The following is a 17,851-nucleotide window of genomic DNA, read 5'->3' as shown; positions in this document are numbered from 1 at the left end:
TGTGCCCGGTTAAGCAACGCCTCGTTTTCAAAATTCTCATCCTTGGTTTCTGATCCCTCCATGGCCTCACCCCTTCCTACCTCTGTAATCTCCTCCAGCCCCACAACCCCCCGAGATGTCTGCGCTCATCAAATTCTGCCCTCTTGAGCATCCCGGATTATAATCACTCAACCATGGGTAGCCATGCCTTCAGCTGCCGAGGCCCTAATCCTTGGATTTCCCTCCCTAAAGATCTCCGCCTCTCTACCTTTCTCTCCTTTAAAAGGCTCCTTAAAACCTACCTATTTGACCAAGCTTTTGGTCACCTGCCCTAATTTCTTCTTATGTGGCTCAGTGTCAAATTTTTGTCCTTTAATTCTGTGAAGCGCCTTGGGATGCTTTACTATGTTCAATGTGCTATTTAAATGCAAGTTGTTGTTTATAAATAGCGGCATAGCATACACAAGCAAAGAAGCTATGCTAAACCTTTGAGTATTTTGGGCACCACACTTTAGGAAGAACATGAAGGCTTTGGAGAGAGTGCAGAGGAGATTTACTAGAATGGTACCAGGGATGCAGGACTTCAGTTACGTGAGGACTAGAGAAACTGGGATTGTTCTCCTTCGAGCAGAGACGGTTAAGGGGAGATTTTATAGTTGTGTTGAAGATCATGAAGGGTTTTGATCGATTAAATAAGGAGAAACTGTTTCCACTGGCAGGAGGGTCAGTAACCTGAGGATACAAGTTAAAGATAATTGGTTAAAATGCCAAAGTGGAAATGTATTTACGCAGGGATTTGTTATCTGGAATGCATTGCCTGAAAAGGTGGGGGAAGCAACTGTGGCTCAGTGGGCAGCACACTCGTCTCTGGGTCAGAAGGTTGTGGGTTCAAGTCCCACTCCAGGGACTTGAGCATATAAATTTAGGCTGACACTCCAGTGCAGTGCTGAGGGAGCACAGCACTGTCGGAGGTGCCGTCTTTCGGATGAAACATTAAAACAAGGCCCCATCTGCTCTCTCAAGTGGACGTAAAAGATCCCATGGCACTATTTTGAAGAAGAGCAGGGGAGTTATCCTCGATGTCCTGGCCAATATTTATCCCTCAATCAACACAACAAAATAGATTATCTGGTCATTATCATATTGCTGTTTGTGGGAGCTTGCTGTGCACAAATAGGCTGCCGAGTCTCACACATTACAACAGTGACTACACTCCTTAAGTACTTCATTGGCTGTAAAAGATCTTTGAGACGTTAAAAAATGGGCGATGTTTCTGGCCTTAGTGATTTTTTATTTTTCAGGATCACTGGAATATCGTCCATTTTTGTTGACCGCTACTTTTGGCTTTTTATTTTGGGCGATAGCTTTAGCAATGTGAAATGGGCCTTAGCGATGTATTCATTTGTGGAAGGTTGGCGTCCATAGCAACGGCCATTCTGCGCATGCGCTTTTTCTTTGCAAAGAAATTTTTCCGCAATTCGGGAAGTCAGGGGTCATCTGCGCATGCTCAGAAGACAAAGGGAGGGAGAGAGAGTGTTTGTGGTGGAGGAAAGAGGTTGAAGGATTTGTGATTTGTAAAGTTAAAGAGAGTTATCGTGGGCATAGGAAACCTCCATTCTGGACGTATCAGAAGATATGGGGCGAGATTGCCAATGTGGCTCAGAGAGCTGTGGAAGCTGGGACATTGAAAAAAATTAAGACAGAGATAGACAGTTTCTTAACCGATAAGGGAATAAGGGGTTATGGGGAACGGGCAGGGAAGTGGACCTGAGTCTATGATCAGATCAGTCAAGATCGTATAAAATGGCGGAGCAGGCTCGAGGAGCCGTATGGCCTACTCCTGCTCCTATTTCTTATGTTCTTATTACAAAGACTCAGTGGAGAGTGTGTAGGAAGTTGCAGGGAGAAGGAGGGCAAAACCCTTCTCTGATGAAGCAAACGGTGCTTTGGTGAACGAAGTGGCAATGCGGTGGGGCCAATTAACCCAGGGTAGGCGTGGGAAACCTGCACCCCGGACGTATAAAAAGATATGGGGCGAGATCACCGATGCGGTGTCCTCGGTGTCCTACGATGGGCAGGAATCGGACCAGTACCGCAAAAGATGGAACAGCCTGGTTGCTTCCGCAAGAGTATGTATTAAATAGATTTTAAATTGTAATGATCCACTGAATATGTAAATCTGCCGGATTGTAATGAAGCTAGATAATCTTGCGTAGCTTCCCTGCTAAGATTTGGACTGGGGTCGGAACCTGCGCTCTTAAAGTCTAATTTTGGCACCATCTCCTTTTGGATTACGTTGGTGGATTGGGCATGACTGAGTAATGAGGGGTCCGGTCACCTTTACCCAGACTGTGTGAGTCTTTCCAGCTGCTGTCACTCACACAGTGACCCAGCCTGGACTGGGGAAGAGCTGCCCTGGCTCACTGTCTGCCTTGGGACACTTTGGGACATTAGCTCCGGCCACACGGAGGTCACCGAGCACAGCCCATGGACACGGTGGCCCCTCCCATTACACTCCTGTCATTGCCGAGCTCAACAGCGGTCCTGGATTCCCCTCCCCCGGGGAAACCTCTATCGAGTCAAATAAACCGCCTACCTTTCCTCAGGCACCGAATGGAATGGCCCGTGGATGGGGCCCTTCCTGGAGATTGTACGTGAGATGCTTGGTGTCAAGCATTAGTTACTAAACACGATGTTATTAAATATTTTCTCTACACATAGAGGTTATAACCATTGTGGATACAAACCGCATTAGCATGTAACGTTAGAATCTGTTGTCTTTTCGTAATAGTTCCTACTCAATTAGCTTATGCCATGCTCTTGTCACGTTTGCAGAGGAAGATTTCAAAAAATAGATCGGAGGAGGCCCTGCAGAAATAAACACCCTGACGGACTTGGAGGAACGTGCTGCAGCACTCGTGGGCAGCCACAGTCACTCTGCCACCCGTGTGGTGCAGAACCCGTTGTTGCGCCGAGTGAGTAATGTATAAAGCAGTGGTCATTTAAAGTAATGTAACGGCATTTCTTTATAATATATGAATGATGTCATGTTATGCATACAGCTTCTGTACTACTCTCAACAACATAAGAACATAAGAAATATGAACAGGAGGATGTCATTTATGTAACCTTCATGTAACAACACTGCAATACTGTATATACTTGAGAAATGCACACATTGACCACAGGGGGTGAACTTGGTCATCCAGGTATATAAAGGGAGGTCCCACGCAGGGTCATCACTTCTTGGTCCTGTGAATAAAGGTGAAGGTCACAGAGTGACCCTGTCCATAGAATGTCCCTCGTGTGGATTTGTGGTATTGTGTAAGGACTTTACAGTGGTGACGAGAAACGGGAATCAACGACCCACGAGAATGGCCACCGGTAGCACAGATGAGCGGTACTGTGTTGGTGAGGACTGGGATGATTTCATTGAGAGGCTCCGGCAGAGTTTTGTCATGAAGGACTGGCTGGGAGACGCAGCGGCCGACAAGTGAAGGGCTCATCTACTGACCAGCTGTGGATCTAAGACTTACGCGCTCATGAAAGACCTGCTGGCACCCGAGAAGCCGGCGGACAAAACCTTTGAAGAGCTCAGCAAGCTAATCAGTGAGCACCTCAAACCGGCGAGCAGCATACACATGACCCGACACAGATTTTATACCCACCGATGTCGGGAAGGACAGAGCATTCCGGACTTTGTTGTGGACCTCCGGCGCTTGGCCAGCCTCTGTAAGTTCACAGACACCTGCAGGGGGGTGATGCTAAGGGATTTCTTTATTGAGGGCATCGGTCATGCCGGGATTTTCAGAAAGTTAATCAAAACCAAGGACTTGACCTTGGAAGCGGCGGCGTTGATGGCTCAGACTTTTATGGCGGAGGAGGAGGAAACCAAGATAATATACGCATGCAACCTTGACTCCAACGTGGCGATGGATCAGGGGGTCAATATCATAAACGCGACACAGAGCCCCGCAGGCAGGCAAGGGCAGTTCGACACACCCCAGGCAGCAATAGACCCAAGAGTAAGTCTCCAACAGAGACAATGGCAGGCTAAACGGACATTTACGCCATCCCAGTGGACAATGCGTTCTGGGATGGGGCCATTGACACCCACCAACAGGGTGCTCAAGAGCAGTTAAAGGGACAATCAGCGAGGAATGCCTGGTAACAGCTCTTTTGTTCACAACAATGGGAATCTCAGTTCATGCTGGAGGTGTGGGGGCAGACATGCTGCCAGGACTTGCAGGTTTCAACAGTTCGTCTGCAGAAATTGTAACCTCACTGGCCATTTAGCCAGAATGTGCAGGAAGCCTGTGACCAGGCTAATTTACGAGGCGGATGGACCAGAAGAGGGGTCTGCGAGGCAGGATGATGCGTGGGGCAAATCAATGGACGCTGAAGTTCAGCGGGTTCATGTGGCAAACATTCACAGCTCATATACCAAAACGCTACTTATAATGATGAAGGTCCTATTAAACGGCATCCCGGTACGCATGGAGCTGGACACGGGGGCTAGCCAGTCACTCATGAGCGTTCAACAATTCGAAAAGCTACGGCCACTTAAAACCAGCAGACCCAAACTAGAACGCATTGAGACTCAACTACAGAAGTACACCAAATAAATCGTTCCAGTGCTACGCAGTACAACATTAGCTGTCACACACAATGGATCAGTGAACCGGCTGCCGCTCTGGATTGTCCCGAGCAATGATCCCGCACTGTTGTGGAGCTGGTTAGCTGAGATGAACTGGAAATAGAGGGATGTGCACGCAGTGGAGCGAAGTTCATACTCAAAGGCCCTACAGCTCTACAACCTGGAAGAGGTGCTACGCCGACTGGACCGGGTAGGCCTGCGACTCAAGAAACCTAAGTGTGTGTTTTTGGCTCCCGAAGTCGAGTTTCTGGGCAGGAGGGTTGCTGCAGACGGGATTCGGCCAACCGAATCCAAAACAGAGGCGATTCGACGAGCGCCCAGGCCCTGCAACACATCGGAGTTGCGTTCATTTCTGGGACTCTTGAACTATTTTGGGAACTTTCTGCCGAACTTAAGCACATTGTTGGAGCCACTACACATGCTCCTGCGTAAGGGTTGCGATTGGTTTTGGGGGGACTGCCAAGAACGGGCTTTCAATCGGGCACGTAACCTACTCTGTTCAAATAAGTTGTTGACCCTGTACAACCCCTCGAAGAAATTGGTTCGGACATGTGATGCATCGTCCTATGGGGTTGGGTGCATGTTGCAGCAGCACAATGCTGAGGGGAAACTCTCAAGCAGAACGGGGATATGGGATGGTTGAGAAGGAAGCACTCGCATGTGTCTATGGGGTGAAAAAGATGCACCAGTACCTTTTTGGAAGGAGGTTCAAATTAGAAACGGACCACAAGCCGTTAACATCCCTGTTGTCAGACAGCAAGGCTGTCAATGCCAATGCGTCAGCTCGCATACAGCAATGGGCTCTCACATTGGCTGCATATGGCTACACCATCCGGCACTAGCCGGGCACTGAAAATTGCGCTGACGCGCTCAGCAGGCTTCCACTGGCCACCAATGAGGGGGCAGCGGAGCAAAGCGCTGAGATGGTCATGGCCGTTGTCATGTATCTTACATTATTATATATAACTGTATCCTAACATGCTATACATGACTGTAATAAGATATGACCTGTAACCACCAGCAAACCTTACCACCAGGGGTGCACTTGCAAGAGACAGGTATATAAGGAGAGGTCTCAGGCAAGTGCAGCATTCCAGAGCTGTGAAATAAAGGTGCAGGTCCAGAGTGACCTTGACTTCACTACATGCCTCGTGTGAATCTGTGCTGAGGGGACAGGACTTTACAGTGGCGACGAGTTACGGGATTACAGAATCCACAGAATGGCGAACAACGGATCAGATGAAAAGTACAATGCGGGAGACAATTGGGAGAACTTTATAGAAAGGCTCCAGCAAAGCTTTGTCACCAAAGACAGGTTCGGCGACGATAAGGCAGACAAGAGAAGAGCCCATCTCTTGACCAGCTGTGGCTCGAAAACATACGCTTTAATGAAGGATCTATTGGCACCCGAGAAACCAGCAAGCAAGTCGTTTGAAGAATTGAGCACACTGGTAAGAGACCACCTGAAGCCAGCGAGCAGCCTACACATGGCCAGACACAGGTTCTACAACTACAGACGCTGTGTGGGCCAGAGCATACCCGACTTCGTGGCGGAACTTCGGAGGTTGGCTAGTTTATGTGAGTTCTCCGATAAACTGAGGAGAGAAATGCTGAGAGACTTTTTCATTGAAGGAATAGGCCACGCAGGCATATTCCGAAAGCTCATCGAGACCAAGAACCTGACCTTAGAGGCAGCAGCACTGGTTGCACAGACATTCTTGGTAGGGGAAGAAGAAACGAGGTTGATTTACAATGCAGGTACGACAACTAACGAAATATCGGAACAAGAAGTTCACAGCACTAAACAAGCTGCTACCCCCACACACAGACAAAATCGGGAGAACAGGCTCTCGACAGCAGGCAGAAGCCATCAAGGGCCACAGGAACGGCCGTTCACACCTCATCAACCCACAATGCGAGCAATCAACTACAAACTGAGAGAAGCTCAAGCGAGATCAGCCAGACGTAGCTCATTCTTTGGAAACACTTTGAACAATGGAACAGGTCTGTGCTGGAGGTGTGGGGGTGGGCACTCGTCAAGGGGATGTCGATTTCTGCAGGCTGTTTGCAGAAATTGTGAATATACAGGGCATTTGCCCCGCATGTGCAAAAAAACGGCAGCTCAGCTGGTATACGAATCGGATGGGTCGGAAAGCAGACCAGAAGATGGTGGGGACAGTACCCGGGACACCGATGTACAGTGGGTCAACACGATCAATGGCCGCTGCTCCTACAACAGGACGCCTCCTATAATGATGAGGGTCCTACTCAACGGGATATCTGTCAACATGGAGCTGGATACGGGAGCGAGTCAATCTCTCATGGGCGCTCAACAATTTGAACAACTGTGGCCGCATAAAAGAGACAGACCAAAACTCACAAGGGTCGACACCAAACTAAGGACCTATACCAAAGAAATCGTACCAGTCCTCGGCAGCGCCATGCTCTCTGTCACACACAAAGGGACAGTGAACCGACTTCCCCTGTGGATTGTCCCCGGAGACCCCCCAGCACTGCTGGGGAGAAGCTGGCTGGCAAAACTAAACTGGAAATGGGATGATGTCCATGCCATGTCATTAGAGGAACGGAACTCCTGCTCAACAGTTATAAAGCAATTTGAACATCTCTTTCAGCCAGGTGTGGGCACTTTCAAAGGGGCTAAAGTCAAAATCTACATCACACAGGATGCTAGACCGGTCGATCACAAGGCCAGAGCTGTACCCTATGTGATGAGGGAAAAGATTGAACATGAACTAGACAGGCTTCTGCGGGAAGGCATTATATCACCTGTGGAATTTAGCGACTGGGCAAGTCCCATCGTCCCAGTCATGAAGCCTGATGGATCCGTACGAATCTGTGGGGACTACAAATCTACCATAAACAGAGTCTCCCTACAGGGCCAGTACCCGCTGCCCAGAGCGGAGAACTTATTTGCCACATTGGTTGGAGGTAAACTTTTCTCAAAATTAGACCTCACATCTGCGTATATGACGCAAGAATTGACCGAGGAATCCAAGCTACTCACCACCATCAACACACATCGAGGCCTTTTCATGTACAATCGGTGCCCATTCGGCATCAGGTTGGCAGCTGCCATATTCCAGCGCAACATGGAGAGTCTGCTCAAGTCCATCCCGGGGACGGTTGTATTTCAAGATGACATACTTATCACGGGCAGGGACACCGACACCCACCTCCGTAATTTGGAGGAAGTACTAAAGCGGTTGGATCGGGTAGGCCTACGAGTCAAGAAATCCAAGTGCTTGTTTCTCGCACCTGAGATTGAATTTTTGGGCAGAAGTATTGCCGCTGATGAAATCCGCCCAACAGAGTCCAAAACAGAAGCAATTCGCCTGGCACCCAGGCCCCGGAATGTTTCAGAACTGCGCGCCTTTCTCGGGCTACTCAATTACTTTGGGAACTTTATGCAGAACTTAAGCACGCTGCTGGAGCCGCTCCAAGTGCTACTCAGGAAGCGGTGCGATTGGTTTTGGGGGGACGCCCAGGAACGCGCCTTCAATAAGGCACACAACCTTCTGTGTTCCAACAGTGTTTTGACATTCTTTGACCCAGGTAAAAAGCTAGTTCTCACATGCGATGCGTCAGCGTATGGGGGGTTGGGTGCGTTTTGCAACATGTCAATAGTGCGGGCAAATTACAACCCCATAGCTTATGCGGGTACGGAATGGTAGAAAAGGAAGCGCTCGCGTGCGTGTACGGTGTCAAAAAGATGCACCAATACCTTTTCGGGACCAAGTTCGCATTAGAAACCGACCACAAGCCCCTCACGTCCCTCCTATCCGAGAGCAAGGCAATAAACGCCAACGCCTCGGCGCGAATTCAACGGTGGGCACTCATGCTGGCGTCCTACGACTATACCATAACGTACAGACCTGGCACAGACAACTGTGCCGACGCAATCAGCAGGCTACCCCTGGCGACCACGGAAGGGTCTGACGAACAGGACTGTGAGATAGTCATGGCAATCAATGCCTTTGAGTCCACAGGTTCGCCCATGACGGCTCGCCAAATCAGAGCCTGGACGGCCAGCGACCCCACGTTATCCTTAGTAAAAAGATGTGTCCTAACCGGTGACTGGGCAGAGGCTCGCGATGCCTGCCCTGAGGAATTAAAACCCTTTCACAGGCACATGCATGAGCTATCACTGCAAGCAGACTGCCTGATGTGGGGCAGCCAAGTAGTCATGCCTCTGCGAGGCAGAGAGGCATTTGTCCGGGAGCTCCACCGCGAGCACCCGAGGATCGTTCTCATAAAGACCATAGCCAGTTCCCACGTTTTGTGGCCTGGTATTGACGCGGACTTGGAGCTCTGTGTCCGAAGGTACACCATTTGTGCCCAACTCAGCAATGCCCCCAGGGAGGCTCCACTGAGCCCCTGGCCTACCAAACCGTGGTCGCGGATGCACGTAGACTATGCGGGCCCATTCATGGGCAAAATGTTCCTCGTGGTTGTAGATGCATTTTCAAAGTGGATCGAATGCACCATTTTAAACTCGAGCACAACCTCCACCACTGTGGAGAGCCTCGCAACCATGTTTGCAACGCACGGAATCCCTGACACATTGGTCAGTGACAATGGTCCGTGCTTCACCAGCGCAGAATTCTAAGACTTTATAATTGACCACGGCATAAATCACGTCAAGATGGCACCATTCAAGCCGGCCTCCAACGGCCAGGCGGAGAGAGCAATGCAAATCATTAAACAAGGCATGCTTAAAATCCAAAGTCCCACGCTGCAGGGTCGCCTGTCGTGACTGCTGCTGGCATACATATCTCGTCCGCACTCACTGAGTGGGATCCCCCCCGCGCAACTGTTGATCAAAAGGACTTTAAAAACAAGGCTCTCATTAATCCTCCCAGACATGCACAAAATCGTTGAGGCAAAGCGCCGTAAGCTGACTGAGTACCATGATAGAAATTCGAGGGGGAGATGGAATGAGATAGGGGACAAAGTGTTTGTACTAAACTATGGCAGGGGTCCTAAATGGCTTGCAGGTATAGTAATGGGCAAGGAAGGAAACAGGCTACTGGTAATACAAATGGACAATGGCAAAACCTGCCGGAGGCATGTAGACCAACGTAAAAGCAGATTTACCAACAACACTGCGGAACCAGAGGCAGGCTACAATGTGGAACTCGCACCACACCTGGTGGACAGACAGAGGGAACAACCTGAGGAAAGGACAATCCCAACAGACAGCCCAGGCGAGTCAACAACAATCACACCAATCGAAACAGACAGCCCAGGTGAGATACCAGCAACCACACCCAAAGAAAAACAGACACCAAGGCAAACAACTGAACCACAACTCAGATGTTCCACGCAAGAGCGTAGACCACCTGAGAGACTGAACCTATAAAGACAATAAGACCTTGGGGGAGGGTGATGTCATGTATCTTACATTATTATATATAACTGTATCCTAACATGCTATACATGACTGTAATAAGATATGACCTGTAACCACCAGCAAACCTTACCACCAGGGGTGCACTTGCAAGAGACAGGTATATAAGGAGAGGTCTCAGGCAAGTGCAGCATTCCAGAGCTGTGAAATAAAGGTGCAGGTCCAGAGTGACCTTGACTTCACTATATGCCTCGTGTGAATCTGTGCTGAGGGGACAGGACTTTACAGCCGTTGGTGCCTTTGACAGCGCAGACTCCCCCATCACAGCCTGCCAGATCAAAATCTGGACCAACAGAGATCCCCTCCTATCTTTGATTAAGAAATGTGTCCTGACTGGTGTTTGGGCGCCCACACACGGAGAGCAGACCATTTCACAGGCGGATGGATGAGCTCTCCATCCAAGCCGACTGCCTACTATGGGGCAGCCGGGTAGTCATGCCCCAGAGGGGCAGGGAAGCTTTCATCAGGGAACTCCACAGCGAGCACCCAGGCATCGTGCTGATGAAGGCCATTGCCCGGTCACACGTTTGGTGGCTGGGAATTGATTCAGACCTGGAACACTCTGTTCACAGGTGCACGACGTGTGCTCAGCTGGGAAATGCCCCCAGGGAGGACCCGCTCAGCCCGTAGCCCTGGCCCACCAGGCCATGGTCACGCATTCACGTAGACCACGCGGGCCCGTTCATGGGGAAAATGTTTCTCATCGTGGTTGATGCGGACTCGAAATGGATCGAGTGCATCATTTTGAATTCATGCATGACATCCACCACTGTGGAGAGTCTACGTGCGGCCTTTGCGACCCACGGTTTGCCGGACATCCTTGTTAGCGATAATGGCCCATGTTTCACTCGCTATGAATTCCGGGAGTTCATGTCGGGTAATGGCATTAACCATGTCAGGACAGCACCATTGAAGTCGGCCTCCAATGGCCAGGTGGAACGTGCGGTTCAAATCATAAAACAAGGCATGCTCAGGATTCAAGGTCCCTCCCTTCAATGCCGCCTATCGCGCCTCCTGCTGGCCTATAGGTCCCGACCGCACTCGCTCATGGGGGTCCCGCCCGCGGAGCTCCTTATCAAACGTACACTCAAAACTCGGCTGTCCCTCATTCATCCTGTCTTGTCCGACATTGTTGAAGGCAAGCGCCAGTCCCAAAATGAGTATCATGACCGAAATTCAAGGGGGAGATATATAGAAATTGGTGACCCCGTATTTGTTCTCAATCACGCTTTGGGGCCCAAATGGGTACTGTAATAGACAAAGAGGGGAATCGGGTCATCATGGTTAAACTTAACAATGGGCAGTTATGCTGCAAGCATCTGGACCAAGTTTAAAAAAAAGGTTCAGCATGGACTCTGTGGAACCTGAGGAAGATCATGAGATGGTATTCACACCACCGCCAGTAAACGAGCAACAAGAACATTCAGCAGCATGCACAGTCCATGTGGTCAGCCCGGACAGGCCGGAATCACCACAGGGGACAGACATGCAGGCCAAGGCTCAACAGCCAGAGCCCCAAATGCGGCGCTCCATGAGGGAGCGCAGACCACCCGAAAGACTTAACCTATGATCCCAATAAGACGTTGGGGGGAGGTGATGTCATGTATGTAACCTTCATGTAACAACACTGCAATACTGTATATACTTGAAAAATGCACACATTGACCACAGGGGGTGAACTTGTGGGAGACACTCTTTACCTGGTCATCCAGTTTATAAAGGGAGGTCCCACGCAGGGTCAGCACTTCTTGGTCCTGGAATAAAGGTGCAGGTCACAGAGTGACCTTGTCCATAGAATGTGCCGAGTGTGGATTTGTGGTATTGTGTAAGGACTTTACAGACAAGGCCATCTGGCCCCTCGATTCAATAAGATCATGGCAGATCTGATCATGGACTCAGCTCCATTTCCCTGCCCGCTTCCCATAATCCTTTACTGCTGAAAAATCTGTCTATCTCCACCGTAAATATATTCAATGACCCAGCCTCCACAGCTCTATGGGGCAGAGAATTTCATAGATGTACAACTATATGATGTGATCATATGTAATGTCTTGCGTTCACATTTATTGCAGTAGTGTTGGTTCTCCTACATATGCCAGCACAGCGCAAGCATTCTCTTGTCTACCCTTCTGTTCTAATAACATCAATTATGTCTTGCAGGTCCCGAGACTCCCGAGGCCCCTCCACGAATGCCTGTGCCATTGCAGGTGTCATCACCACAGGTCCAGAGGAGACTACGGAGGAGGAGAAAGATGACCAATTTTCATTTATTGTACCTGTGGCCACGTCTTCATCGATGGATGACGTAGTGGGGCCAAGCGGCTAGCAGCAGGCGACTCCAAGGCATCCAGTGCCCACGCCGACCCCACGGAGGTTGAGTCGACGAGGTAGCCACATGCTGCGATGGGCAGCTGAGGACATCGTCGCACTGTCAAGGGCGAGCGTCGACATAGGGCGAGAGTTCCTACAGCAATTGGTAGGTTGACCGGAAACATTGCCGCAATGTCCACACGGAGGGCATGGAGTAGATAGTTGTGGCAATGGGCCAAACGACCGACGCTGTCCATGCTTTGCGGCTTGCGATAGTGTTGGGAGACGGTACTGCACCCCAAGGTGCCATCCCACCAACTACCCGGACAGATGCGCGTCAGGAGAAAGAACTTCATTCATTCTGGCTCGGAAATGTCTTCTCCTTCAACCACCGAGGGGATTCTGCCAACGTCACCCCTCCCTGCACACCCCCACAGCAGCAGGCCTTGAGGTCCCCTGCTGCAAGACGTATTGGTCCCATTACTCGGGGATTGAAACGGGGGCTTATTAGAAGGGGGGGGGTCAAGGGTCAGGAGGGAAGCATGACCACAGGTGGGGTGGGGTTGTATATTGATAGTTCTTGTTAAAAATACATTTTTGTTAAAATGTTCACTGTTATTGTGTTAAAAACATTGTTGAATGTTCGGGGGGTGGGGCAGTGAGGTGTCATATATGTCATATATCAAGAAAGACTGGATCAACTGGGCTTGTATTCATTGGAGTTCAGAAGAATGAGAGGGGATCTCATAGAAACGTTTAAAATTCTGACAGGTTTAGACAGGTTAGATGCAGGAAGAATGTTCCCAATGTGGGGGAAGTCCAGAACCAGGGGTCACAGTCTAAGGATAAGGGGTAAGCCATTTAGGACCGAGATGAGGAGAAACTTCTTCACCCAGAGAGTGGTGAACCTGTGGAATTCTCTACCACAGGAAGTTGTTGAGGCCAATTCACTAAATATATTCAAAAAGGAGTTAGATGTAGTCCTTACTACTAGGGGGAATCAAGGGGTATGGCGAGAAAGCGGGAATGGGGTACTGAAGTTGCATGTTCAGCCATGAACTCATTGAATGGCGGTGCAGGCTCGAAGGGCCGAATGGCCTACTCCTGCACCTATTTTCTATGTTTCTATGAGTTGAAAATGTTCATATTCCTGTTTAACTATTAAATTCTTTTATTTAACTTTACAATTGTCCTGAAGTGTCTTCTAATAATGTAAGGTAAAACATGAATACAATGGCCAGGCCAGGCAAGGATGAAACGTAACGCAACTGCAACTGTCACCAATGTAAGTTCACGCAAAGTGTTCATTTATGAGCTGCTGACGCAAGTGTTTTGCAGTTGCATAACTACCACAGGGCTTTTTCAGTCTTCTGGAGTGGGGGGGGGGGGGGGGGGGGGCGCCATGGGTTCATCGCCAAGCTGATTGTCTTCCTCCTCCACCTCCCCTCTCTCCTGAGGTGGACCGGCAGACCCACCTGGCAATTGTTGCCCTCTCCTCATAGCTAGATTATACAACATGCAGCACACCACAATGAACTCAGCGACCTGCTCAGGGTGGTATTGTAGGTTGCCTCCTGAGTAGTCCAGGCATCTGAAGGGCTACTTAAGAACTCCAATTGTCTTTTCGACGACATTGTGTGTAGCTATATGGCTTTCATTGTAGCGCTTCTCGGCTTCCGTCTGGGGATTACTCAGGGAGGTCATGAGCCAGCTGGCAAGGTCATATCCTTTATCCCCCAACATCCAACAGTGACCTTGTGGCTGACTCTTAAACAGGTCATAAACAGTGCTCTCACGCAAGATGTGCGCATCATGGATGCTGCCTGGAAAATTTGCTTTTACTGCCATGATTAATTGCAGTAAATGCAACTAACAATGACCTGTACATTTAGGGAGTGGAATTCCTTTCGGTTACAAAACACCTCTGCATCCTGTAAAGTTGCTCACAGGGTGATGTGCGTACAGTCTATTGCTCCCTGCACCCTGAAGAAGTTTGCTATTCGCGTGAAACCCAACGCCCTCTCAGTCTGTGCCTCCCTGGTCATAGGGAAGCTTATAAAGTCCACCTGCGTGCGTAAAGGGCTTCAGTCACCTGTCGAATGTAGCAATGTGTGGCGTGTTGAGAGATACCGCAAATGTCACTAGCTGACGCCTGAAAGCAGCCCGATGCATAGAAGGAAAGTGCCGCAGTAATCTTAATCTCAACGGGCAGTGCGGTCCTGATGGTGCTGATAGGCTGCAGATCTCCCTTAATTAGCTGGCATATCTCACTGATGACCTCCTTTTGGAAGTGCAGCCTCCTAATGCACATGTTATCGGACAAGTTCAGGTATGATCGCTTATCTCTGTAAATGCGTTGGGTGTAACGTCTCCTCCTCCGCGGCAGTCTGCCATTTCTTTGACTGGGCACATAATACTCTTCAGTGTAGCTTCTCCCATCTCTAGTCTGCAGCATGTGATTAGTGAGCAATACTGGTTGAGAAATTACAGGCCCCATCACTATAAATCACTATAAATGCCCTTCATTTGTCCTCAACAGATACAAATGTGATTAGATACATAAGAACATAAGACCATAAGAATTAGGAACAGGAGTAGGCCATCTAGCCCCTCAAGCCTGCTCCGCCACTCAACAAGATCATGGCTGATCGGGCCGTGGCCTCAGCTCCACTTACCCGCCCGCTCCCCATAACCTTAATTCCCTTATTGGTTAAAAATCTATCTATCTGTGATTTGAATAAATTCAATGAGCAAGCCTCAACTGCTTCCCTGGGCAGAGAATTCCACAGATTCACAACCCTCTGGGAGAAGAAATTCTTCTCAACTCGGTTTTAAATTGTCTCCCCCGTATTTTGAGGCTGTGCCCCCTAGTTCTAGTCTCCCCGACCGGTGGAAACAACCTCTCTGCTATCCCTTGTCTATCCCTTTCATTATTTTAAATGTTTCTATAAGATCACCCCTCATCCTTCTGAACTCCAACGAGTAAAGACCCAGTCTACTCAATCTATCATCATAAGGTAACCCCCTCATCTCCGGAATCAGCCTAGTGAATCGTCTCTGTACCCCCTCCAAAGCTAGTATATCCTTCCTTAAGTAAGGTGAACAAAACTGCATGCAGTACTCCAGGTGCGGCCTCACCAATACCCTATACAGTTGCAGCAGGACCTCCCTGCTTTTGTACTCCATCCCTCTCGCAATGAAGGCCAACATTCCATTCGCCTTCCTGATTACCTGCTGCACCTGCAAACTAACTTTTTGGGATTCATGCATAAGGAGCCGTCCTGCAGGAGCCGCTGCTCGGGAATCCGTACCTCCACGACCAAGGTTTTATGTGGCGGTCGGAAGAGAGGGCTGTGGCTGGTGAGGTGACCAGGGTCAGGGACCTGCTCGATGGCGGAGGAGCGGGCTGGATGGCGCCAGACACGCTGGCGCGGCGCCTAAATTCTGCCAACGTCCGCCACGCGGCCGATGCCATCGAGTCGCTAAAAACAGCTCTGGGCACTGACTCCGTTAGGTGCATTGAGGAGGCTCAAGCACGTGGGGAGATCCCGTCCGAACTGAACCCCGTCCGGACGGAATTCCTCATCGGCGCCAAACCCCGGAACCTCCCTCGGGGGCCGGCGCCTCACAACTTGAGCCGCCTCGGGGAAATCCCCTCCGTGCCTTTCAGTTCCGCGCGGAGGGATTTCCTGTACGGGCTGCTCCTGCACACTCTCAACTTTGCCATCCTCGCCGGCCGTCCGGACACGCCATGGCGTACCATCTTGCCGTCCGGAGGAGGCGGGGGTCCCCGATGGAGGGCACTCTACGCAGGGGTCCTCCCACTATTCATCGGGGACTTGGCCTGGAGGGTGGTGCACGGAGCAGTGCCGTGCAATAAATTTTTAAACCGGTTCACGGACTCCCAGGCCGCCTGCAATTTCTGCGGTCTAGAGGAGTCCGTGTTCCATGTTTTTATTGAGTGCACAAGGTTGCAGCCCCTGTTCCATTATTTGAAGGGGCTGCTCCTGAAATTCTGGCTGCACTTCAGTCCCACTCTCCTGATCTTTGGGCACCCTGTGCGGAGGGGAGCGGGTAGGTCCGAAGGCCTCCTCGTAGGACTGCTCCTGGGCACGGCCAAGGGTGCCATCAGCCGGTCCAGGCAGCGGGCGGTCGAGGGGGTTGTTCAACCTGACTGCCTGCCTCTCTTCCGCTCTTACATCCGGTCCAGGGTGTCCTTGGAGATGGAGCACGCGGTGTCCACCGGTACGCTCGCGGCCTTCCGCGAGAGGTGGGCACCGGAGGGACTGGAGTGCATCATCACGCCCGGCAACCAAACTTTAATTTGATTTTACGTTTTAAAGTTTAATTTGTTTTAATTGCCGGTGCTTTTAGTGTCCCCTTCCCTTTTATAGGGGGCACCGGAAAAAAATTTGATTTTAGCGCCCCAAAAAAAAAACCAAAAAAAAGAAAAAAAAGGGGCCTTGTAAATGTCTGCTGTGTCATCCAGGGCGGGTGGCACGGTTTAATGTTTTATGTTTTACAGATAAACTCTAAAAGAGTTTCATGCACAAGGACCCAAAAAAAAAACCAAAAAACAGAAAAACCAAAAATAAAACCACAAAAAAAGGAAGAAAAAAAAAAAGGGGCCTTGAAAATGTCTGCTGTGTCACCCAGGCGGGTGGCACGGTTTAATGTTTGTTTTTTTTTCAGGTAAACTCAAAAGAGTTTCATGCATAAGGAGCCGTCCTGCAGGAGCCGCTGCTCGGGAATCCGTACCTCCACGACCGAGGTTTTATGTGGCGGTCGGAAGAGAGGGCTGTGGCTGGTGAGGTGACCAGGGTCAGGGACCTGCTCGATGGCGGAGGAGCGGGCTGGATGGCGCCAGACACGCTGGCGCAGCGCCTAAATTCTGCCAACGTCCGCCACGTGGCCGATGCCATCGAGTCGCTAAAAACAGCTCTGGGCCCTGACTCCGTTAGGTGCATCGAGGAGGCTCAAGCACGTGGGGAGATCCCGTCCGAACTGACCCCCGTCCGGACGGAATTCCTCATCGGCGCCAAACCCCGGAACCTCCCTCGGCGGCCGGCGCCTCACAACTTGAGCCGCCTCGGGGAAATCCCCTCCGTGCCTTTCAGTTCCGCGCGGAGGGATTTCCTGTACGGGCTGCTCCTGCACACTCTCAACTTTGCCATCCTCGCCGGCCGTCCGGACACGCCATGGCGTACCATCTTGCCGTCCGGAGGAGGCGGGGGTCCCCGATGGAGGGCACTCTACGCAGGGGTCCTCCCACTATTCATCGGGGACTTGGCCTGGAGGGTGGTGCACGGAGCAGTACCGTGCAATAAATTTTTAAGCCGGTTCACGGACTCCCAGGCCGCCTGCAATTTCTGCGGTCTAGAGGAGTCCGTGTTCCATGTTTTTATTGAGTGCACAAGGTTGCAGCCCCTGTTCCATTATTTGAAGGGGCTGCTCCTGAAATTCTGGCTGCACTTCAG

General features: G+C 50.4%; 1 long non-coding RNA gene across 1 annotated transcript; it reads left to right on the top strand.

Moving 5' to 3' along the window:
- The first annotated feature begins 1,228 nt into the window (after window positions 1–1,228).
- Window positions 1,229–12,811, top strand: LOC139276966 (uncharacterized). Its single transcript, XR_011596002.1, has 3 exons — window positions 1,229–2,108; window positions 2,815–2,954; window positions 12,225–12,811. It is a non-coding gene; the product is annotated as an uncharacterized lncRNA (long non-coding RNA).
- The last annotated feature ends 5,040 nt before the right edge of the window (window positions 12,812–17,851 follow it).

Source organism: Pristiophorus japonicus, chromosome 12, assembly GCF_044704955.1.
Source record: "Pristiophorus japonicus isolate sPriJap1 chromosome 12, sPriJap1.hap1, whole genome shotgun sequence".
NCBI classification, from domain to species: domain Eukaryota; kingdom Metazoa; phylum Chordata; class Chondrichthyes; family Pristiophoridae; genus Pristiophorus; species Pristiophorus japonicus.
This window is presented reverse-complemented; position numbering and strand designations above follow the sequence as displayed.